At 29.8% G+C, this 25,208-nt stretch overlaps 2 protein-coding genes across 6 annotated transcripts in view; one reads left to right on the top strand and one right to left on the bottom strand.

The window, feature by feature from the left end:
- The window catches only part of LOC129960091 (uncharacterized), a 244,023-nt gene that overhangs the window by 125,261 nt on the left and 93,554 nt on the right, over nt 1-25,208 (top strand). The gene's annotated exons all lie outside the window — the stretch shown is intronic.
- LOC129960090 (chaoptin-like) overlaps nt 1-25,208 on the bottom strand; it is a 112,367-nt gene that overhangs the window by 69,830 nt on the left and 17,329 nt on the right. Inside the window, exon 1 of one of the 5 annotated variants that reach the window (XM_056073197.1) lies at nt 11,637-11,959. The exons of the other annotated variants lie outside the window; for them this stretch is intronic. The gene's annotated coding sequence lies outside the window, so the exon portion shown is untranslated. Of the gene's footprint in view, nt 1-11,636; nt 11,960-25,208 lie in introns of those variants that run through there. 5 annotated transcript variants of the gene reach the window in all.

The following is a 25,208-nucleotide window of genomic DNA, read 5'->3' as shown; positions in this document are numbered from 1 at the left end:
CTGAATACCTGCCAGTATTGAAAAGTTTCAATATCTCATTCAAATTTCAGCTACTTTCTGTTGATTCAATCATTCAAATAATAAATGCTAGCATATTTGCTTAATATGACAGCTATCTTCTGTTGAATATATTTTGCAGCTGCCTTTCAGTTCTACATCAAATAAAATAAGTAAAAGCATCAATAACGATGTACTTCCAAATAAAAAAAAAAGTCGTCAGTGGAAATATTTAATCGCTTTTTAAACAATCTTTGCATAGAAAAGAAGTATGTACCTTACGAATTAATTATCTTTATTTTTTATGTAGCGCAGAAAAGAAAACAGGAGGTTCCTGATTTTTTTTCTCAATTTAATCTCTTTGTTGACTGAATCTTTTAGAATGGATTTCTTTTTTACTCATTTTAATTTAATTGTGAGGATAATTCAAGAATGTAAAGAAGTAATGGGTGGGCAAATACTTCGTTTTCAATCGTGCATAAGATCAGAAGCACGAAAATTTAAAATTCGGTTTATTTACGAATCAAATTGTCATTTTATTGATTTCACTAAAAGTTGAATTCCTTTAAATATTGTTTCTTCCATATAAAATGAGCGTTATCTCCCGTAATCAGATTTTGAAATATAACCCTCTTAATTGATTTAAACTCTTTAAGAGGATTTTGAGTTTTCTACTTACCAAATCTTTGGCTATTAAGAATATATTTTTCTTGTTGGCATTCTTATTTCTAAACCCATTTACTGTACAAGAAAATAAAGTTGTTTTCATTCAAATAGTATTTAGAACATGACATGAAATGAAAACTGATAATCTAAATTTTGTTTCATCTAGGTTAACAAAATTTTTCCCTTGTGTTTTTAAAAGAAAGCTTCGATATAAAATATTTTGCATTCAAATAATTTTGTTCAAAAATTATTTTGGAGTATTTCCCAAAAGGAATGGATAAACTTCTGAGTTGCAGATACTAAAGAGAAAGCTTTTAAATGCTGTATTTCTTTTTAACTTAAAAAATAGCTAAACAAAGTATGTGTTGATTGGTGGAAAACCATTTTTAATATAGTATCCAAATTAAAGATCTTAAAAATAAAAATGTGTGCCAGTTTGCTCTGATATGTTTCCTGGAAGACAATTTAACTCCGAATAGAGAACTTTTTCAAATGCTATCCACATATTTCAGGTCGCTTGCACAAAAAATAAGATGCTGCGAGTTTCTTTTATTACTTCTCCTTAATTCATAGATTTGGCTAGATAAATTAGACTAAGTGCGGGTAGAATCACAAATGAATATATTTTTCGTTCACCAAAAATCAAACTAAAAATAAGAATAAATAGCTGTAATAGCTTCACTTACGAGTTTAAGTTTTATTTATATGCTGAATTCATACTGATTGCCTAAATAAAAATAATTTTTTCCAAAAAAACTTTTTGAAAAAGATTTAAAAAAAATTATATTCAATTGTAATAAACGCTTTTTAATTAGATTTTTATCACAGCATATTAAAATTTATGGTGAGTTAATGAAATCTATATAATGTGGACAATCATTATAATATTTTATTGAATATCTTACATATGTATATAATGTAAGAATGATGCAAAAAATTCAAAACTGAATGATATAGGAGGGTGGGCAATTAGCTCCTATAACAACAACAAATAATTTTGTCTTTGATGTATTAATTAATAATTGAAAGTGGTACAGGAATATTGTCAGTTTTATTAAAATATATAAACTTAGTTGACTGCTTTAAACAATTTTTCAGTTTTATTAAAATATATAAACTCAGTTACCCCCAAACAAATAATTGTTCATTATAACAGTTCTTTCTTTTCTTCTGATTTTTTTGTAGCATTTCTTTAATAGTATACAGAAATTCTTAAAAATGAAATGTAGAGTCCTCCTGAACACTTTTTTTACTTCAGTGCTTTCAGTATAGACATTTTAAATCGAAACGCCCAGAAATTTATTTATATTTCTGCTTCTTTAAATGAGTCGAATATCAAAATAATCTACAACAAAAAAGAGCTGGTATAAAATACATATTGACTTTATGGATTATTCTGTTTAAGCTGCTATCGACACCTGGGATAAAAGAATTTGCTTGCCTTAACTCTCCTGACTGAACAAAATAAAATGCACCGATATTATTTTCTACAAAGCAACATTTTTCGTTCACCATCATATTTCCCTTACACATTTTAACCTTACAAAATATTAAATTTTGAATTTTCTGGAAATTTCGATCTTAGCGCTCATGATTCAAAATTTTGAAAAAAAGATTTTTTTCTATAAAAAGGGTTTTCCTTAACATGTGTTATATGAAATGCAATATAGATATATGAATCGCTGTGCTATATCTAAAGTCTAATACAGAATATTGGAAGAATTTCTTAGATAAAAATGCGCTGCGAAACTCAATACCTCGTGTCTCTGGTTTCTAAAGTGTACTTGAGTGTGGGAAGTAAGAAAAGGGGAAAAAATCTTCTGAAAGTCTTCAAGTACTGAGTTTGGAAAATTTCTTCCCTTCTGCTCTTGACAGAAAATCTCCGGATTCGAACTTTACTGTTGAGCTTCAATTGTAGACAAGTTTGAGCTTATTTTCCTCTAAGCCTGAACTTTCTTCAAGAAAGTTAGGAATCCGAGTAAATGCATTTTTGAGATTTAATATTCAAGACAGGTTTTGGTACAAAGGATATGTGTATTTTTTCTTTCAAAAACGGGTTTTTCTTTCGGGTAATTTTTAATTATTAATATTTTAGTTGTCTATAACCATGATAGAGCAGAAAAAAAAATTTATTTATATTTTTTAGAGTTTAAAACTTTGCTTTGAATGCGTGTCTTTTCTCAATACTTGGTAAATATTTTTGGTCCGATCTAAAACGCACTGGTTACATTTCTGTGTTAAAAAGTCAACTGATCTTTTACACCTGCAAACAATTTAATTTTGGAATTCTCTCTACATTTTACAAGTTGAAAATGTATATGATGATATAAAGTAGGACAATGTATAGTTTAAAGTTTGATGAAATGAAAACTAATATATATCATGCATTTATAAATTGATCGCATTCAGAATTAGAGCTACACTAACAACTATATCCTGTATAATACAGAAATATTAACAGACTCGTGAAAATAGAAAATTTTACGTATTTCACAATATTTACATAATTAAAATTAAATAAGCGAAAATATAGAGTATTCTTATCGTTCCGATTCTTTTTAAATATTTATTGACGAAAAATAGCACTGTTTATGGTAATTTAAATGTTTACAGTTTAATTCTACTATCATATTTATATTGTGAGACCAGAAAAACAATTTCTTCGATGGACGCGAAAGTTTAAACAATCGAATATATGCTTCAGTAACCATAAACGAGTTGATAAATTTTTCTGATTACAAATAAAAGGAAAAATTAAAAATTGGCAGAAATGGAAGAGAATATTAAAAATAACAATGAAAATTTTAAAACTAAAAAAAAAATATTTAGGATTGCACCAAAACGAAAATGAGAATTAACTTGGCAGCGTTGTGAAAACTCTTAACGAAGTAAACAATGCTTTAAATGTGAAAAGAAATTGTAATTTGTTTTTCTTGCATGAAAAATAGAGTATGATTCAACACGACGTAATTCTGGAACAAATCCATCCGTCCATCTTTCTTTTTTTACTTCCCTCAAAGGTTACAAATACATTTTCCATTTTGTTATCAAAAGATGCTTTAAGTTCCATCAAATTTAAATAAAAGGCTGGGAGAAAAAGGGGAGCGTAAATGAAAAATAATTCGAATGTGTTTGAATTCGCGTGAAAAGGCTATTTCTATTTTGTTATTTTATACGATTTTAGAGAGCGAACGTTATAGGACAGTTCAATAAATGTTTAGTGGGACATGTGTAAAGTTTAGAAAATGTTTCGAACTGGAAAAATGACAGTAAAATAAAATATGGATGGAAATTAGAGAGCATGCATTTATCTTTTTTGGTAGATTTCCTCTAAAATATAATTTAATTGGATAATTATTCTATAATTTTTTTTCTAAATATATGATTTGGATTGAACGAAGGAGCTTTTAAAATGATAAGATTCCGTATTTGTATTTTTAAATGGTGTATCTATATATAAGGATAAAAACCGAATTCTTGTCGTTGTTCTGGTGTAACAAATATAGCAGAAGAATTATTGACTCTTTTAGAATTTAGCGTTGACTATTTAGAGCTAATATATGAGAGATGAACTTCTAGGATGGATTAACTAATTCGATTATCACTTCTTTAACCATACCTGAAGATTGATTTAAAAATCTGAATCCTACCTAGCACTTGCCATTCCATCCTTCAACTACTTAAGTTCTAACCAAAAAAAGGCAGGAAACCTAACTGCAGTATTTATTATATAAAGTAGAATGAGAAATTTTTATTTAGATCTCTTATTCACAGCATATTTATTTTTTTGACCGAAAGGATTTAAAACATGAATGGATAAAAGAAAATGAAGATTCAACTATTGCGTAATTTTTTTTATTTATGATTTGTCAGAATGTTTTCTTAATTGCTCACTTTTCTCTTTGATTTTTGTAAATATCTGACCATTTCTACAAAACCTGCGTTTGATTTATTTCTTTAATTGGAACAGTTCAAGAGTAGGTGTTTGTCAATAATAGCAATATGTTTTTTTTAAAAATTCCAGTAGTTCTCAAGGATACCAAAGAATAAATCCAGTTTTAAAATTTCCGTATGTGAAATAATTGATGATAGAATTATTTTGGTTCTATCTTCAATTTTAGAACAAGATTGGAAAATTTATTAAATCGCCGACCTACATTGTAAGCTACGAATGGCTTCAAGCTTATTTTTAAAGTAGCTGTATTAGTTATTGTACTATGTATGCATTTTGGTTAATGAGCCAAATATCCTGATCGAATTGTGTGAAGAGTTTGAGATGAAGTTTTCGGGGTTTATTTTTGCTTTTTTTTCTTAGATGTAATTAATTTCAAAAAGGCTACAGATTTTATCAGAAATAAAGTTTAGCTATAATAATTAATGATTTGCTTATAGGTTAATGAATTGAAATGACTTAAATTTACCATATTCTCTTTTATCACTCCAAAAGGAATGAATGCCTAGTGATTTATCCTATATTTAACTATTATAATGACAGATTCCGTTCAGAGGATTAAATAAAATGTAAGAAACTCAAACCATTATAATTTTTTTTATCTTCTTATCCTTTTTAAATTGACTCTGAAACAGTACATGGCATTTTCTGAGACGAAAAAAATCATATCAAAGTAAAAATGAATAAATTATCAAATTTACGATGGCCACAACGTTTCAAAAATCAAATATTAATGAGGAACAAAATCGCGTAACCAAACAGCCGCCGAGATAAGAACTAAGTTGGCTTAATTTTCTCAGGGCTCGTTGCTCGCACGAAAGTGTTATCCTGGAATTTCTTCCTTCACTAAGTGTTTCATCATGTAAGCTGTTGTGCCTCAAATGGCTCGTAAAAAGTCCTATTCCTTAGTTTCGTTTAATTGATTTTGATAGCCAAGTGGTTCCAAATTGCAACGTAAGGAGAGTATTACTTTCGTTAAGTAGGGCAGCCCCTTGTTGTGAAAAAAAGAAAAAAAATGAAAGATAAAAATTGGCTTAGGCTTGGAAGTGAAGAAATGGCGAAAATAAGATGTATTTTATGAAGAAAGAAATGCCGTGCTTCCTAGCGATAAATATGTAAACAATCTGGAGCAACTGGGAGATCTTGGTATGATTGCCCGTTTTTCTACGTACTGCAAGATACTACAACCCCTTCATTTTTGCCAATGATCTATTGCAATACTTATATTAATCATTTGAAAAGTTGATTTACTTAACCTTTTAATTAGCTGACACATAAATTTGGGATTTTGCTGATATTTTATTCCAAGTAAGAATGTAAAAGACGCTTAAATGTACCAAAGTGATCATTTCATCTGTGCCTTTAAGATTAAGCTTTACTTTGCCATAATTATAGATACAACTATCAAAAATTTTATTATATGATGCACGTGTCATATAAGTCGTTTTATATGAAGGGTAAATGTTATACTCAGTTCTAGTTAGAGTCCCAACAGCTTGCTGCTGTAGTCTTGAATTCGAGACTGGAAAAATACGCATTCGGGTCTCTATCATAACGAAGATTCGCCTTTTAGACGGATATAATGTAATCCATGCATACCATCAAGTCAAGCGTTTTCATGCTGGTGTGTCGTGAAACACTGGAAAGGGGTATGCCGGATCAGGTATATACCTCATCCTCCAATCATGGCTCTCGATTCCAAATATACCAAGTTAGACAACCAGACGTTAATTTAACCAGTCAATCAATCTTTCTACAGTTTGCATAGGCTTCTGTACTAATAAACAATTATGAATGCTTATTAATATCATTTTATGAGCTTGAATTTATATCAGAATAATTAATTTGGATTATATCAGAATAATTAATTTGGATTATATCAGAATAATTAATTTGGGAGTCTCAATTATTTGGCAAACAAAACTGAGCATATCAACCAATTGCATAGTCTTACTTTAAAGTCCCATTTTTCTACGTTCCTCTGGCAAAAAGAATAATGGGTATCAAAATTAAGCAGGAGTGACACATTTGGCGTATATTAAGTGCTCATGAGTTAAGTCCACGCAAAATCCTGTTTCTTAGTGTCGCTTAATTGATTTTGTTAGCCAAGTGGCTCTAAATTGCAACTTAAGAAGTGGATTACTTTCGTTAAGTGGGGCGGCCCCTTGTTGTGAAAACAGCAGGATAAGAAAAAGAAAGATAAAAATTGACTTGGGGAGGGAGTAAAGGGATGGCGAAACTAAGATGTGTTTTATGGAGAAAGAAGTAGCGGGCTTTCTAGCGATAAATATGTGAACAGTCTCCAACAACTAAGCATTCAGAAGGAATAAAAATACGAGAGTAAAAATCCAAAGGGAGTGTGACTCTAGAGAGTAAATAATATAAAAAAATATGAAAAAGGGGAGTGTGTGTGAGAGAAAGAATCGAAGCAAAGCCAGCCAGTTTCTGTTGTTCCATTGTTCTCTGACATCTTATACTAAGGCCTGTCGGAAATCGATGAAATTGGTGCCGGTCCCCGTTTCTTTTTTTATTTATATCTATTTATTTTATTTCGCCTTTTTACTCAGGCTCGAGCAAGGGTCGTAAATTGCGTTGGAAGGAAAAACATGAAATAAATAATCGGAGAATATAGTTGGAGGAAGACTGTTTGCTGCCGATTTTGGTTTTGGATATATGTATATATACTGCAAACAGTTTTCATCTGAGAAGTATTTCCTTTTGGTTTGTTTACAGGAATGAATTGATAATCAAGTCTGAATGGATATTCTTATAGCTTTTAAAGCTACAAAATTCTATATGATTTGTTGGTTGAAGTCAGAATATTTTGGTCTCTTCTTTGTCTATTATCCATCGAATTATGTGAAAGATATATTGAGGGGTTAAACACTTTGAAATAAGGGAGGGTGAGATGATTCGGAAGGTTGATAAAGAAACATATTTTTGATATGCATTGATATTTCAGAATTTAATAAGAAACCATAATTGTTTCAAACTTTTTCCTAAAATTTCTTTTTCTGACATAATAATAAGAGGGCCAGATATAAAAATGTAAAGCTTCTTAGTTGCATTATGACAAGTGGTGTATACGTATATTATATGAAATGAGATCTATTCAGTTTTAATAAACTTTTGAATTATTTTAATTTTTGTATCGCATGCTTAGCAAAACGCCTAATGAAATTTATATGCTATCCAAATACTTATTTAATTTCATTGATTTACTTGCCAAAAGATGATAGGTTTGCATGTTTTTATATTTTCCATCATTCCAAGACTTAACACTTTTAAGCAGCATTTATTATCGAAAGAGCGATATTTTTCTATTTGCTTTCAAGTCACTTACCCAATTTATTTGTTCAGAAATCCATAATTATACTTTTTGAAAGTCATCAAAGAGAAATTTAATGTAAATGCTTTAAATAAAATAATTCAGTCTTATGCAAAACACAGATGTCGATTTTGTTTTCAAATAAATAATCTATTCTTGAATTTGCTAAAACTAGCTATTGCATGATTCCGATATGATAGTATTGTTTGACGTATAAGAATCGACCTAAACGAAACTTTTCAACAGGATCATTAGCTTTTGTGAAGAAGAAATCAATAGAATCAATGGTATTCAATGTTTGAGATATCTGACAGTTTTCGATTTATATGATTTATAGCTCGAAACTACCCCATTTTTGTGATGAAAATGAATTTGAATATTTATAAATGATTAAAAATGCAGCCTATTATTTAGGTTCAGTGAATGATTCAATGACTGAGTGATGCTCTCGTAGTATTATTATGGCAAGAACTATTTTCTAATGACAGAGTTTTGTCGTTCCAATGATGAAGTTAACAGTGATATTAACGCATATCAATCAATATCTTGGATTGAAGTGCTCAGAAAACTGTCCATTTGAATTATGTGCATCTCAAGTTACCACTTTCTAGCAAATAATTTAAAGTTCTATGAGATTTTTGTTTTCGAAAATATATTAGAGACACATGTTTTTCAATAAAAAGGTATCGTTCGAATCAAGTATTTAATCTGAAATGTAGGGTTGTCAAATAAATTATTAAAATAGAGTTTTAGAAAATATTATTCGAAAGCTCCATTTGTAAAATACCTTTGTAACTTATAGAAAATTCAAATATGTCTTTATGCTTATGCTTATGAATCAGTAAAAATATTTTCCTACTACTTCTTTCAAATGAGGATATTTTTAGGTATGTTTTATTGAACGAAATATCAATCTTACTCTATAACACTTTTTTTCTTTTAATATAGCCTTTTTCTTTTATATACCATGAATTAATCTTTATTTCTTTCGTATGTTGTTTTAATTAAACTTTTAGCATTCCGTTTCCCCATGTGTTTTCTGTTTTAGAAATTTTGTAATACAAAAATGGTAAGTTTTAATAAGTTAGTAAGTAGATTGGGGAAAATTCAAAACAACTAAAAATTATTTATAATTTATTGCAATTTTGTGGTTTTGTAATATTTTTCAGTCATCTCAAATCTTAAAGCTCATTGCCATATTCTCCAAAAATAAATGAATTCTTTTAGATGCAAGATAAGGGATACGCCTCATTTTCTGGGAAACACCATCGCCTATTAAGAATCAGAGTTATCTTTCATAATTTGAAATTTTATCTCCTAAAGCGTGTCCCGAAGTTAGCGCATAGGCAAACAGTACTTTCTAGGCCTGATCATTCCAACTGGCGTGCGTCATCCTATCCGATTAAATAAAATAAATCACCTTCCTTTGGCGCCATCGCTAGCATTGAAAACCATTCTAAGACAATTGATGGCCACATGTTCATTTCACCCGCCTCAAAGTTTATGAACCGGACCAGAAGATATATAGGGGGACATCAGCCAGATATTTCAGGGCTCTCTTTGAAATTGACGTGGGTTATTACTTCACGAACTCGATATATATTCCTGGCCAACCGATACTTGTTAACTTTGGCTCCAAAGCACGGAGGAAGAATTTATACACCGAAGTATTATACCACGTACGCATATATACCGAACAGTTACGTTGTCCATTGGTGATAAAACAAAAGCCACGAGCTCCGAAGACCAATAATGGATTTGCTTTCTTTGTTTCTACCTTAGCTCTTTTTCTCTGTCTCTACCTTTTTGACTTGACCATTGCTGCTGTCTTTCTTTTTATTTCCTCCTTCTTTTTTTGTTCAGCTGCTAGTTCAATCAGTGAAACTAAGTTTCATTGTTACTTCTAGTCTGACTAGGCGAGAAGAAAATGTTGATATTTTCTTTTTCTTCTTAAACCAATGACTTCTGGTGAATTGCGTTTCTCTTGGGGCTTAGTTCTCCGGATTAGCAGCATTTTGCGGAAAGGAGATGATTGGAAAAGCTCGAAAGGGTAACCAAAGATATAGAAGATATTTAAGATTGAAATCGATCTCCTTAATGGTTGATTTACGGGTGAAAAGACATGACGTCAAACTCAAAAACGTATCATTGGATTCTGTTGAATTGAATTTGTTAGAAATGCTTTGATGGGAAAAAACAATGCAACGAATTATTTGCACAGAAAGTCTTTACAAACATCTAGTTTGGATTTAAATTATTCACATTATTCTTAAATCAATTATTTTTGAAAAATGTATTGCTTTTATTTTACAGATGCATGTATTTTAAAAAATTCTGAGTAAAAATGAAAAAAAAAAAATTGAAAAGAATTTGCTTATTAGGGAATGAAACATGTCACAATGAAAATGTGATATTTAAAAGTTTTGACTTAGCATAATCAATTTATATATTATTCAGGATTACTATTAAAGGAATTATGAATTGAATCCAAGTGATTGAAGCATATAAGCGATTATTATTCGATAGATTGTACAGAGAATTCTGCTAGAAAATTTACTTTTCCAAAATGATAAAAGCTTATACTCAGGATTCTTCTTTTAAAATTCACATATTACAACAATTATTATTTAATTTGCTTCGTAAATACACATCTGCTTTCAACAGAGTTGTCATTTTTATTACTAAAATTGAATTTTTACTGTTTTGGTGTCCTTGAATGTTTCAGTTTTTGCTGGTTTATTTCAGATCTATTTGCTGACAAAAAATATCTTGAAGGACACCTTTAAACAACAATCTATTTATCTTTTAGATTTATATTCGATAATGTTAATTATTTAATAGTTATTGAATCGTTTTAATCAATGCAAACAAATAATAAATCAATTTCTATTTTTTTATGTGAATTCTATTTTTTAAGAAATTAAAATTATAAATTATAAAAATAAAAATTAAATGAATTTATACCAGAATGAATTCAATAAATGCTCTTTAAAGAAAAGGATTTTGAAAGCAAAAGGTGGTTTTCAATACATAAAAGATGAATAAGCTTTTAAATATGTTTTAGTTTTATTATGCCGTAAAATAAAGACACGTTATAAAATCTTTTTGAACATATTTTTATGATATTAAATAAATATTCTCAACAACAATATTCTCAATCATATGTTCATTTTTGGCATATTATTATAGCTATGTTTTCAATAAATAAGTACTGATAATTGACGTTATACAGACTCTGACAAAGTAATACAAATTTCGATTGACTGTTATCTATATAATTCATTAGAATTACTTTGAAATTTTAACAATTAACTCATGCAACAACACGTTCAATGTTAATTCTATATGAATGACTCAGATTTTGCAATTAATAACGCGATTAACATTCAATGCTAATTTTATGGGAATGTCCCAAGTGTTTTGAATAAGTGATACTTTTATCTGCTTTATTAAATAGATTATTCTTTTCCCAGCCTTTGAACTCAACCGTTAATTGATTGCGATCCTGTGAAACTTGGTATCATTGCTTATTTTGAATTTCATAATTTTGAAGACAATTTTTAAATATGTCTGTCAAAGTACCTCCATATCTAGCTCTTGCGTCATGAAACCAAATCAACCAAACCGATAAACTCATAAATAATGCAAATTCTGGCTTTGAAGTTAATCTTCAAAGCACATTCGCAAACTTACCTGTAAATAATGCTCCCACTGACTTGAATAAGAGCTTGCGCATTCAGTTATTGACGCGTGGAATACAAAAATAAGTGGAGCTATAGATCTTCTTGAGACGTCTAAATCTCTTAAACCCGCATTTAAATCGATTTCTTGTAGCAACATTTCACGAACTTAACTAGAATCCCAGTCAAAAACTCGGAGGAAAGTCATTTCTCACCCGCCAAGGAAAGCTCTGATTCCACAGGCAGTTGCAACTTTCTCCAGTTTCTAAAATTGTGGGAAAGACAAAACCGGAAAGGGTGGCTGAAATTTGGACTTCTGACAAGGAAATAAATGGCCGCAATGGATGGGAAACGCGCTCTTTCTACAGCTCTTACAACGTGTCATTTCCTCTTTTCCAGCAGATGATTCATCATGCCGGAATGGAAGCTTTTGATCTTCGTTATTTTGTCACTGATTGGGGTTAATTAAAGGTTTCACTCACTACACAGTTGAAATCTCTCTTTCGAAAACTGTATCTTGTTTGTAATGGGAGCGATGATAGAGTTTGTGATGTGTTTTGAGACAGAGTTGCTTGTCATTTGAATTTGATTTTGTTACCAGTTTGTTTGAATTGAAAAGCAAAGGTTGGGAGGGAGGGGGGGGGGCTGATAAAATAAATATTAGAAAAATTAAAACTTGAGTAATTTTCAATTCTTCTAAGATCTTAGTCAAGAAGAATATGAAATTTGCATCGCGTTTTAAAATATAATGCCTATGAAGTAAAATTGTGGGTTAAATTTTAATCATATTAATGTCTCAATTTGAAATAATGTGAGAGATACCTTTGGAAGAAGCTTTTGAGCCGGGATCTTTAACGTAATTTTGAATTGTGAATGAATTGAGTGAGTACCCTTTTCCTCCTAAATTCTGAAATTTACCAGGGGAAGGGCTTTTGACCCTCTATGACAGATTTAAAGTGCACTTTGCGGAGGTTTAGCGTAATCAAGTTTCGAGTTCGTCACTTTTTCATACCGAAATCGATATCATATTCCTTGTCAACCACTGTGCAAGTAAGTTTATATGTGTCAGTATATAAAACTTAAATCGGTGAATTTGACAAATTAGAAATATGCTGATATGTCAACAAAAAGAAAGGAATGAATGCCTTTTTTAGAAACTGTAAAAAAACATCACTAGAAATACACAATAGAAAACCCCAATTTTATTATTTTCAAGTTATGTAATGAGGTAGAGAAGGTAAGGTATATTTCTGAAGAATAATTGAAAAGCTTTTGGGATTTTTTTCAGAATTAAAAAAATGTCAGCCTCAACTAAAAAATAAATACTCAAAACTGAAAGTTTATCCCAAAATCAAAAATAAACATGAATTCTAAACATAATTGTAAATGAATTTAAAATAGTTTAAATATACTGTTTAATTTCACTTTTCAACATGTTTCTTAAATATATTGTTGAATATGCTTTTGCTTCAATAAATTAAGGGTGCTATTAAAGAATAAATCTAAATGAAGTAAAAAGTTTCTAGTTTCTCGTAATTATGAACCGATTTCAGAAAGGTGAGTAAAGCATGTAAGCCTTTAAATGTTCTAAGTTTTATTATTTTATCTCATCTATTTATATATGAATATATAAATTTAAATTTTTTGAAGAAATGGGAATATTCCTTGAATATAGACCAAGTTATTGAAATCTTTCAAAGTCAAGCATGAAGTTTCCCTGATTGAAACCTTTAAAAGTGAATTACTGACTTAGTTTTCAATTCTTATCGAGTTTAGAGTAATAGAACATTTAAAGTAAAATTCTAAGGAAATGAATAAAAATTCAAAAAAAAAATTCTTTTTACAATTCTTATCATAAATAGACTTCAACACTGTCGAAATTAACATATTGCTGACTGACTAAAAATTGAATGCAAGCTAAAAAATGTGTGTATATTTTTCTGTAACGCATAAGAATATATGAAATATAACAGACGAACTAAGAAATTTATTTTTGTGGCAATTATTATGAATGCACACAAGATGACTCCTTTTTTTTCAACTTAAGGAGTAAACCAATTATCTATCAGCAATGTATTAATCTGGAACAATTTTGAATAAAACAATAGCAAATCAATTGAAAATCATTCACAAATCTTTTCTCAAACGAATAGGTCTAAATTTCATAAAGTGTGCTAACATTTTAATTGCAATTTAGACAATTGAAAACACATTCATAGCAAGAAATTTTTAAAAACTGATTCAAACGAATGATTGAAAAATAAGTGACTGGCCTGTCACTTATTTTTGTTTGAAAATAAGATAATACAAATGATATTGTATATCCGTTAAAATTTAAAACCTCTAATCTTGATATATTACTAAATGGGTTCCTTTTCGTGAGAAGCTCTTATAGTTAATTGGAATTTCAGGATTCAGCTTAAATTCGGATCCGAATATATTTATTCACATCTGATATCTATCAAATCTCTTTCTCTCTCTCTTTCTTTATATATATATATATATATATGTGTGTGTGTGTATGTGTGTGTGTTTCGTTTTTGTAGGACAATGTTTGAGTTCGTTTTGTAGGAAAATGTGTTTCGTTTTTGTGGGACATACTTGTCATAGTAAAAATATTTCAACATAGTGTCCAATTATGTTTTCTTCAAAGTCTGCACAATGGAATGTTTTGATTAGCGAACTGAATTTATTTTTGAAATAGACTTTCAATCTGTTAACTTCAATGAACTGAATTTTATTTTTTATATTCCTAAAGTCAATGAATTTTTTTACTTCCATCGAGGGAAAAGACCTTAGAAAATTCACTCAATAGCTCGAAAGAATGTTTCCGAAACCTGAAAAACGTAAGTAATTTTGCATTAGGAAAATAAATCCGACCAAATCCCTGACCGCTTATCCAACCCGAACGAAAGAGAAAAAATATCCCCGAAGAACTGAGCCAGAAAAACACTTTTGGGAGAAGAAACAAAGGTTGAGCTCCTCTCGTTTTTTCCAAAAGAGGTGGTGATGTCAAAGAAAAGAGTGTCATTCTCTAAGACAAATTAGCAATGCACTGGCCTTCCCTAACACCCGAGTACAGCATTGATTCTACTGATGGCTCCAGTATGTTGCCTTGTAGGCGGGAAGGACATTTTGCTGATTGAGGACGGGCATACTGGAGGACTCCGAGTCTCTGATGGCCGTATTATTCATAGCATGAAATGCCATCTTTCTGTGCTGATCTTATAGGGCAACATTTCTTTCTAAATTTTCCTCGCATTGGCTTGATTTTGTTCTGGTCCGGTAAATAATTCGAGGGAATAAAGAAATGTGGTGGAACCGGAAGAAAAGAAGTGACAACTTAAACCCCCCTACATTTGCTGGTACGAAATGTCACTACTCAAGAAAATGGACTTCTTTTTCTCTTTGAAAGAGAAATCTCTGTCGTTTTATTTGGTTAGGAAATGTATTAGAGTTGTTAACGATAAGTTTGAAGGAGGAAAGGGACATTTTTCTTTTTTCTATTTGATTGAAACATTTAGCATCACGGATGAGAACGTGTTTTAGACTGAAAAAAATTTAAGTCTTTGATAGGATTTTTTTTTCTGTAATTACCGGAAAAGGAATAGAAAATTAAAGCTGGATTGTACTGTTGCTCTATGAACTGAAGAGCATTAATTGGTAATCATTCTTATTCTACCTGTAACATTCATTTTGTTCTTCGTGCAGCTCTAAATCGTTTTAATATATAACAAAATTGGAAATATTCTGTATTGCTTGTTGATATATGCTTGTTTTCGAATCAAATATATCCTCACTAAAACATAATTATTTCCTCATAAAAGTTTAGTAAAATATTTTACATGTCCATACATCTAATAATTTGAAAAATTAACTTTTTGTGCTTAAATAATTCGCAAATTTTATATATTTCTTTACTGAAATGCAAAGACAGAAGTACGAAAGATAAAGAGCATTTATCTTAAAGATTTCTGAAGCACAGTTGATTTTGAAAACAATTGACTCCAAAGAAAAAGAAAAGTTTTCCGAATCTTGCTCAGTAGTGAGCCGAAATTTTAATGCTAATTTTTCTTTGATATGCAAACTATTTAGTAGGACTCTCATTTCGAGAAAAATATAGCGGTAATATATTATATAAAAATAATATAAAGCATGTTATCATTATAATGAGATTTTAAGAACTGAAAAGAAATTCTTAATAATTATCGGAGTAAAATTGCAACGATTTGAATAATGCCCGAAAAATGCAAAAATTATGAAGCTGGGTTGCATAATTAATGAAAAGATCGTTATAGATCGCTTTTATTTGAGCATTCTTAGAAAAACACTTAAAACTGTCACAAAAATAACAGGAAACAGTCACATTTCTCTCAAAATCTGAAGAAAATACTGATCTTTTCTATCTACGCTTTTTACATTAATCATGCTTTTCCCTCATATTGCAGCTATTCTTTGTTATTTTCCTTTTTAGAAACTGTTATTATAACAGATATCATCAAATAAATCACTGTCGTCTATTTTGAAGTTTTGGGACTTGAAATAAACGACATCCTTTCTTGTTACCGCTTTCTTATAGGAGTGCTTTTCTGAAAAAGGCAGCAACTTCAGCTGTTTGTTCTCTAAGAAATTTATGTAGCAACTATAGTAGATTGGCAAAAACATAAATGAAATCATTAAAAATTTATTCATCCTTATCTTGCCTTTTTTTTGGATACTGAATGTTTTTCTTTTCAGTTCGGCATAATGTTTGGATAATCAATTAAAAATTCATCAGTTTTACTAAACCTTATAAAAAAGATATTGCATTTATATGGCTCAGTTCGCAATTTTATCTAACTCGTTTTTACATATAATGAAAACTGACCACGTTTAAGTGAAAAACTATTAATATGACAGAATATTGCAGGGTAACAAATAAAGAAATAAAGAACAACAAAACAAATAATGAATTCTTTAAAATTAAAGGACGTTAAGGTAGATTGCAGCAAACAAATAATATAATACCAAAAAGTGTCAAGTTTGTATAATCATTCACAAGATAACATTTCGTATAATGAAGGTAAACTAGAAAAATGTATTGGATTTTTATGAATTAGTATCAAATCTAATATAAGAATAGCAATAAATGTTTATTACTGCACTCTTAAGAATTTTACTAAAATCAATACCTTTTTTTACTTTGATCTTGTCAGCATTACACGATTTCATAGAAGTTATTCGTTCAATTTATAATCTTTTGTTTCTTGGCAAAATGTTTCAAAAAATCAGGGAATATTATTTCAACACTATAAAAACGACTATATTCATTGATATCACCATACTTAAATAGAACTCTATGACCTGAAATACAGCTTGAAACTACCGTCTATACTGCAGATTAAATATATGCTTCTGATTTATTTAACTAAATTTGTGAACATTACGTCATCGGATAAATTAAAAAGAAACCGAGAAAGAAAACTTTTTCGTCATTTGTGATAGAGTTTTCTTTATAAAACTGCACCTGTTTTTTCTATAAAATTTTATTTTAATTTATTTTTTAATTATAAAACTATCCAAGAACGATAACTTATACCAGAAAAAACATTCAATGACGCGATCACTGAAATATTTCATAATTGGCTTAGCTCTGAATGAAATAAGCTGGTAAAATCTACAGAATACCTTTATTATAAAATCAACCAAATTGTCTAACTTTGCTGTTTATTCCATTTGTGTATCCTAATTCACTTGAAACTTATCAATCATTCAGCAGAATTCATTAAATCTAAGCTTCATTTATTTAAATTTGATAAGAATTTATCCTTTGTTGAGTTCTCTTTATTAATAAAAGATTTTCAAAGCATTCCATTACAATGTATATTAAAATTGCAAAATAAGCCAAAAACCTGAATCACGAAAAAAATAATCAGTTACATGATCGGTGGAATATTTAATAGTCATGAGTTCAGTAAACTAGTGAGTTTCGGTGATTACAGTGAATTGAAGGATTCAACCCCTCAAAAGAGTGGGTGGATGGGGTGGCGGTAGTGAGACGATTGTGCGAGGAGCATAACTTAAAATAAAGATTGGAGCAACGATAGCGCAATGCTTGTTTTCAGTAATTACATCGAATTTCCCTTTCGCTCATCCATAGAAATAAAGACAAATGAATTACGTTTTTAAGGTTTTAGGTGGGAGAAGAAAATAAAAAATAAAAGAAGCTGTAAAAAAAAAAATAAAAGTAAGTAAAATGCACAAAGAAATGAATGAAAAAAAAAAGTCATGAGTGCAGAGAAACTCAGCAAAGAAAATTACCAAAAAAATGCAACATCATCATTACTTTTAAATTACATGTCTTTTCGATTAATTCGTTCTCTCAAGTTGTAGCAAATAAATGATCTTTTCCCTCTTCGGTTTATTCAAAAAAGGAGCTTTTTAAGAAATTTGTTTAATTCTTTTTCGTTATTATTATCACTATTATTTTGGAGCTGACTGCGTCTACAGTCATTTGAGTATTGAAAAGATTTCCAGCAGTCATCTCCGTATGTTTCGAGTTTGCTTTCTTTTGTTGTACCTTGAAGACCATTCGATTCAACACGATACAAGATCATTTGAGAAATGTATGATAAATGCAGATGGGAAAGATTGCTGCCTTTGAAGACTGCATTGAAAAAAAGTATCAGCAAATCATGTTTCCAAAATAAGCAAAGAATACATTTTTGCACATTTTTAATCCACGAAGAGAAGCAAAATAGTGTCTTTAATGAAGGTTTTTCAAAATTTTAATAAAGTTTTTTTAATGTAGTAAAACATTGTTTTTTTTTCTCTACTTATGTTTTGATTATTTTTCTTCAATTCATTTTTTCTATTTGGTCTTAGGTCAAATTTCACATTTCTCATTAATATTCAATTTTAAATATCATAATACACATGAAAGTACCAGACATTTACATTAACCTCCTCATTCCTAAAATTAGCATTGACTTATAAGTATCGCTAATTTTTTTTTGGTAATTTATTCAAAATCTATCGAAATGTATGAAAGAAATGTTAAAAAGTGTAAAATTTTTGTCTCAAGTTGTAATAAACAACAGACTTAATTTTAATTTAGTTATTATTATATAATTTTGAAATCTAGTTGTATTCCATTTAAACTGGTAAAAACTTTAAAACAAGTTTTGTTTTGTTTCTCTCCCAACGACGCTAGGATTTAGAAGACTATGCAGAAAAGTAAACTCATAAAAGAAATATTTAGTTCACCTCTAAGTCTTTCTTTTTTGCATAATTCTTGGTCATTCTTATCGCGATTTTATATACTTCAACATCTCAGTAAAGTTGAATCTTTTTATTGAGAGTTTTGAATGGTAACATGTTTTGCAAACAAGAAAGAACTTAAAAGAGTTATTTGCTGAGAGGTATTGCTGCCTTTTAAACTTTTTGTTATGATTTTAAAAGGTTTATAAAAACTGGGATATTTTAGACATTTGTGTGAAATGTTGAAATGGAAGTAAAAGAAAAAATATTAACGTCAAAACGTTTTTAATACCATTAAAAGTTTGGGATGAGGTTTTATACAATGCTGGCAAATAAGTAAGTCAAAGGAAAAAGCCCTACAAATATCATATCACTCTCTTTGTGAGATGCTTTTATAACGCAGCAGGATGCAACAATTGAAATGCGATATTACAATCCCGAGCAAGAGAGTCACACATTATCATACTTTGATGGATTAGATACTTATTTAATTTTTGAATGCGGAAACTTTATAACGATGCCTAACGAACGGAAAATGCATAACGATTCCTAGTACAGTCAAATATGTTTTTATGCAGTAGATAGGGACAGCATAAAGAAATCGCACACAAAATATTCAGAAACTTAATAATAGACAACTATAATAAATTATTTTTGACAGCATATATTAAAGAAAAAATCATTTATTCGGTAAAGGGGAATCGCATAAAACAAGTCTCACATAGGGAAGTATTTACGAAATAATGAGAAAGTGCTTTCCAAATAAAATAATAATTAAATTTCTTGGAAAGATTTTTTTTTCATTTAGTTTCTCTTTTTAAATATGGAGAAATTTTGAAAATGTATAGAATCTAATACTACTCGTCGTAATCCAAAAAGCGCATCTTCTTGTGATGAATGGTTCAAAATCGCTTTCATCACTTGAAGATATTAGATTTGATTTATTTTTGGAATATATTATTTATTTTATTTTGGAATAGCTGACGTGATATGTACTTGCATTGTATTAAAATTTCGCAGACATTGTTGAGGATAAAAATTATTTATCTACGTATTTTATTTTTATAAACTGTAAAAAGAAAAATATCTGCCTTTGTATAAAGCATAAAACATTAAAATCAAAATCCTAAAACAATTATTATTTTATGGTTAAATTGGTTTTTAAATAGCTCTGGGCATGTTTTTTAATCCTTTTTAAGCTGTAGGTCTATATAATCTTTACGCTCTTCTAAATGCTTCTAAAATGTTCTATTTTGTAACAACTCTAAGCCTGATTTATAGAGATGAATTATAAAGCGAAGCAAACTATCGCTGGAAAATATAATATTTTCCAAAAAAAATTAATCCTCTTCTTATACGTTGACAGTCGGAAATATTCAAATGGACATTTGGTGCTCTCTTTAAGTCCGTGTTTCTTGACCTTAGATATTGTTTTTCATTCTTTTCTTTTTCTTTTTTCTCTCTTTGGGTTGTCGTAGAATTGTGTTTCCCCCTATGTGAGTTGCAAATGCTATCTAGTTTCTTTTCTTAGGCCGACCCCCTCATTATTCTTGCCTAGCACGTTGTGGGACTTGTGTTTCTGTTCTTAGTGTTCCTGTTAACAAAATTCGAGTCTTGTTTTGGACGCTGTTACTTTCAATAGAAAAAAAACCATTTGTTATTGTTACTATTTATTTTTTTTGTAATTAATATAAACATGAAATTTTCTACTATATCTGTAATATCAATATTATGGAATTTTCTACTATATTACTTTTATTACATATCTAAAAGCTTTATTTTTTTATATAAATGACAAATTAATTATAGGTTTTTGAAATATATAACTTTTAAAATGTTAACTGCTTTCTTTAACCATTCGCGGAGGACATACATGCCAAGCACATCCAGATGCTTTTGTCACAGAGTTCCCAACGACGTGCTATACACGTCAGCAGGCATTAGTCACATAAGTAAAAGTGATGTTCTCAACCTGTCGACTTAGATTGCTTGCCGGGGCACAGTTTGCAGGAGCACAGTATAAGGTCGAAAATTGATTCCTTTAGAAGATACGTCTTTTTTCGATTGCTATAATGTATCTGATATTTTGTTTCGCCTCGCTACGAGTTACAGTCGATTGTTTTGGCATCTGTAAATTTCTTGCCACCGCAAGTGTTAATACTGGTCGAGGGAACAAGAAACTTATGTTCAATTGTGAATTTTATATTTTCCCATATTAGGCATCAGATGCAGCGTAAACGCATTCTCGTGTTAGTGAAAGAAAAGAAATCGTTGATTGCATTGGTTGATATGATACTGACAACTTAAAAAATTTCAAATAGTTCCGAATGTGCCCTGCTCTTATAGTTTGAGATTTCTTTCTTCAAAATTTTATTAAAGCATTATTTATGTACCAACAGTGCCAATGGCTTTGAAGTGAACTCCAGAACCATATTAACTACAAATATGACATGCTTCACTGTCACTGGAGAGAAAACATAGAACTTTTGTAACTATTCGAAAGATGTAGAAACGCTTCCTGTTTCTTATGAGGAATTATTTTTTTGAGGGTCTCAATACTTTTTGAAATCCATTAAACTAAAACCTGAAGATTAATTACTCTTATGTATTTAAATATGTTTTATTATATGTAATTTATTATTGTTTAACATGAGCTTTCATATGCTAATATTTATTTATTCAAAATAAATAAAATTTAAAATTACAAAATTCTATTGTTTAAGCCACAAATTTTATTATTTGTAAGTTTTATTACTTTTCAGAAACAAATTTGGGAAAACATTATTGAACTTTATAAATATAAACTAATTATCGTCAAGGACATTTCAAGACGATATAGGCCGAGTATTTTTATAAAACAGCTATCAAGTTTAGATTTTTTAGAGTTTTCGGATGGGTTGGAATAGAAGTTTGATACATCGGTTTTTGGCTAATTTATAAATTTATTTTCCTGCAAGGAACTTACGATTAAGTATTTATTCTAAGAAAGAGTTTGATTTTGAGCCATTTTTTCCCCTTCTTTGTTGCAAAGAATTCGGCTTTTTGCAAAATCTTCAAATTTACAGAATTTTTAATATTTTACACATTTTCTTTTCGGATTTTCTCTGTATTGGTAATATATCATCTATATGTAGGTAAAAAAATGCTATTCCTTCTATTTTAATGTTTAAGGAAAACAGAAACGCCCATCAATCAAAGTGATTTTGATTGATATAGAGAATTTAAGTAAATGCTCGGCAGTTTTACGAATAACTGGAATCAAACTATCACAAAATTTTTCTGCTTAAGCCATACATTTTATTATTTTTACTATAAATGTCAGTGGTTTTGACATCCTCTAAAATTATTTCATTATTCTTGCATCATTAAAATAAAAACCGATTAAAACTATGAATTGCTTGCTTGTAAATCAAGTCTAATTTCTTCTGCTGTGGAAAGAAATTTTAGACGACGAAAGACATTTTAGACGAAAGACATTTAGACGAAAGACATTTTAATTGACGATTTTATAAATCAACTAGCTAATGGTTATTCGATGAAGGGTGGTAATTATTGCAACTTCAAACAAATTAGCAAGAATTGTGATGGATCATAAAAATAATAGAGCATCGCTGATCAAGAATTTGTTTGAGATTCATTATACAAATAATTCCCGCAGAATTGCTTAAAATCTAAGTATATTGTAGAGTATTTAAATATATATGAATGCTCTCAGGGTGTTTGATTTTGTTTCGTGCCTAGCATTTTCTGCACCCCCTACAAGCTGACGTCATCGTAACTTTTCGCCCCATTCAAATTTCCTTCCTCCGCAAAATCATATACATTAGGTAGTGAAACCATATGGATTCAAGGGTAAAAATGAATATAGTATTCCGAAGAACTTTATCATATTAATACAATTGTATGAACTGAATAATAGAGCTTCAGAATTTTTTGTCCCACACCAATGCATAGAGCAATGCAGTGCATTTGTATATATAATCAATTATTATACTTATTGTATAATGCTTCTGAACATGAGCTCTTATACATTATTATTTGCTTGCCCTTTCATGTGGAGAGCTAGATATAGCTATCTAAGGACAAAAGGACAACTATTATTCCTTATATAATTTGTATTTCCTACATAGTATAGCTTTTGCGTTTTCTTTCTTAAACAACTAAGCCAGAGAATACAAAAAGACTATAAATGGGAAAAAATAAGGAACAATGAAGAAGGGCTGACAAAGGACCTCGTTCATGGGCCTCTTTTCAGATAAAGCAATGCAAGTTCACAAACGCTCGCTGTTCGTAAAGGGAGAAAAGTTTCTCCATGACTCTAATTTTATTTTCTTAGTTTTCCAAATATTCATGTAAAAGAGAAATGCAAAAAAAAAAAAAAAAAAAAAAAAAAAAAACCCCTACTCAGCTCAAATTTTCGCAGATTCTGTTAAATCATCTATTTTTTTGTCTCTAAAGAAATCTAAATATTCCAGTTATACAGCGTCTTATAAAATTTTTTAAATTATAAATATAAGAAATTCTGTTTCATCGGACCCATTGATTACTTGCTAGCTACATAATCATCAGGGAAACAAACTCTACTCAAATCAATAAAACTATTCGTTTAACCATCATTATACTAGCATTTAGTGAAGAGGAGGATAAAAATATCTCTATTATTTCAAACTAATCCTTAATATTTGCTTTACAGTCATAACTCATTCTCTCCATTTACAAAAGAACTGTTTATCAGCTTAGCCGAGAGTTAACTTCCGAAAATTGCGTCCGTATTGAACCGTTTCATTCCTATCGCTTCCGTACGTTTGACGTCTCCATTTAGAAACATCCATTGTCTCGCATGGTAGCAATAAATCAAGTCGTTAGTCTGCATTCGGTAGTCGAACATTTTCGACCCATTCAAAACCGATTTGACGGAAATAATTCCTGTTAATCTGCGACTTGCAGGTTGCGAGAGCGACGATATAATTGTGTATAATAATCGCGGAATCTTTTAAGTCAGCACCATTCGCTAAGATAATGAAGCTGCTGACTGAGCCCCCCTCTTTGTGATAGAGTGATACTGGAGTAACGACTGACAGAGAGAGTGTTGTAATTACGAGGACTTGTAGTGGTACCCAACGGGGAACTTCTGACATCAATAAGAATGTTGTGTGCGAATGTTGCAGATTTTGCAAGTGCTGTAACGACTTGTAATGAAGTGCTCATTCATTTACGTGTAGATTTTTATTGCTGAAGTTTATTTAAATCTTGCTCTTAAGAAGAATTGGAACTTCAAACAAGACGAAATCTACTTGAAGTATTCAGAAGTACTTCGGATTTTAAGATTTATTATTCTAATATACTTCTTTATGTAATTTCTAAATAAATTGTCAGTAATTGATAATGCTCGCATTATAAATTACTGATCATTTATTTAGAGTTTTCATTTATTCAAATGCCTGGGGCAGGAGTCATTCAGAAAACTCACCTACTTTGATGCAGTCTTTTTAATGCCAGTTTTAATAAACTCTAATTGAAATATTTATCATGTATAATCGCTATTTAAGATGTGCAGATTTAAATTAAAAGTTTTAAAGCCAGACAGAATTTTACTTAAGAATTTGTAGGGTTTTCCTGTCGGGGAATACTGACTTAGGTGAGAATGTTATCAGTAAATGTTGCAGTTTCTTATTACCATTTGTATCCCCAATGTGGCTAGCAGTGTATAGTGCTTTTTATTTCAACTAGCAATAGCATAGAACTGCCAAGTCGTGTGTTAGTTTCATCTACTAAATTTTGCTATAAACATACGCTCATGCTGATTTTATTTTCTATAAAAAAGTGTATAACCGGAATTTTAAAGTGACCGTTAGTTCCAATGAAGGATTCAATATTCTATCGCAACAAACTTTAAGACAAAAGGTATTTAATAAATAGAATTTCATCAGCAAGTAAACTGAAGGAGAATATTTTCCTGATTTAATTACATTTAGTAACTATCCAACTTCTTAATGTCGATGATTATCAAGAAGAAACAGGGAAAAAGGATCATTAAAATTTCTATTTGTCTTTAGATTTGTCTATACTAGTTGTATTTATAATATTTGAATGCTTGTGATTTACGTATCTAGCTTACTGTAACTATTATATATCGGTTATGTATTATTATTTTTAAAGTAGTTCACTTCATATCGGAATAGAAAATACTTCAGTGAAATGTTAAAAAACATAATATTCATCTCTTTTGGTACACATTTTTTTAAAATCTAAGAAATATTACTCTTTAAATCTGAAGATGTATTGAATGCTTGTCAGTTTTTAAAAATATCTACCTCTTCAATAACGTTTTTAATTCCAAGCAATG

This window comes from Argiope bruennichi, chromosome X2, assembly GCF_947563725.1.
Source record: "Argiope bruennichi chromosome X2, qqArgBrue1.1, whole genome shotgun sequence".
NCBI classification, from domain to species: Eukaryota; Metazoa; Arthropoda; class Arachnida; order Araneae; family Araneidae; genus Argiope; species Argiope bruennichi.
This window is presented reverse-complemented; position numbering and strand designations above follow the sequence as displayed.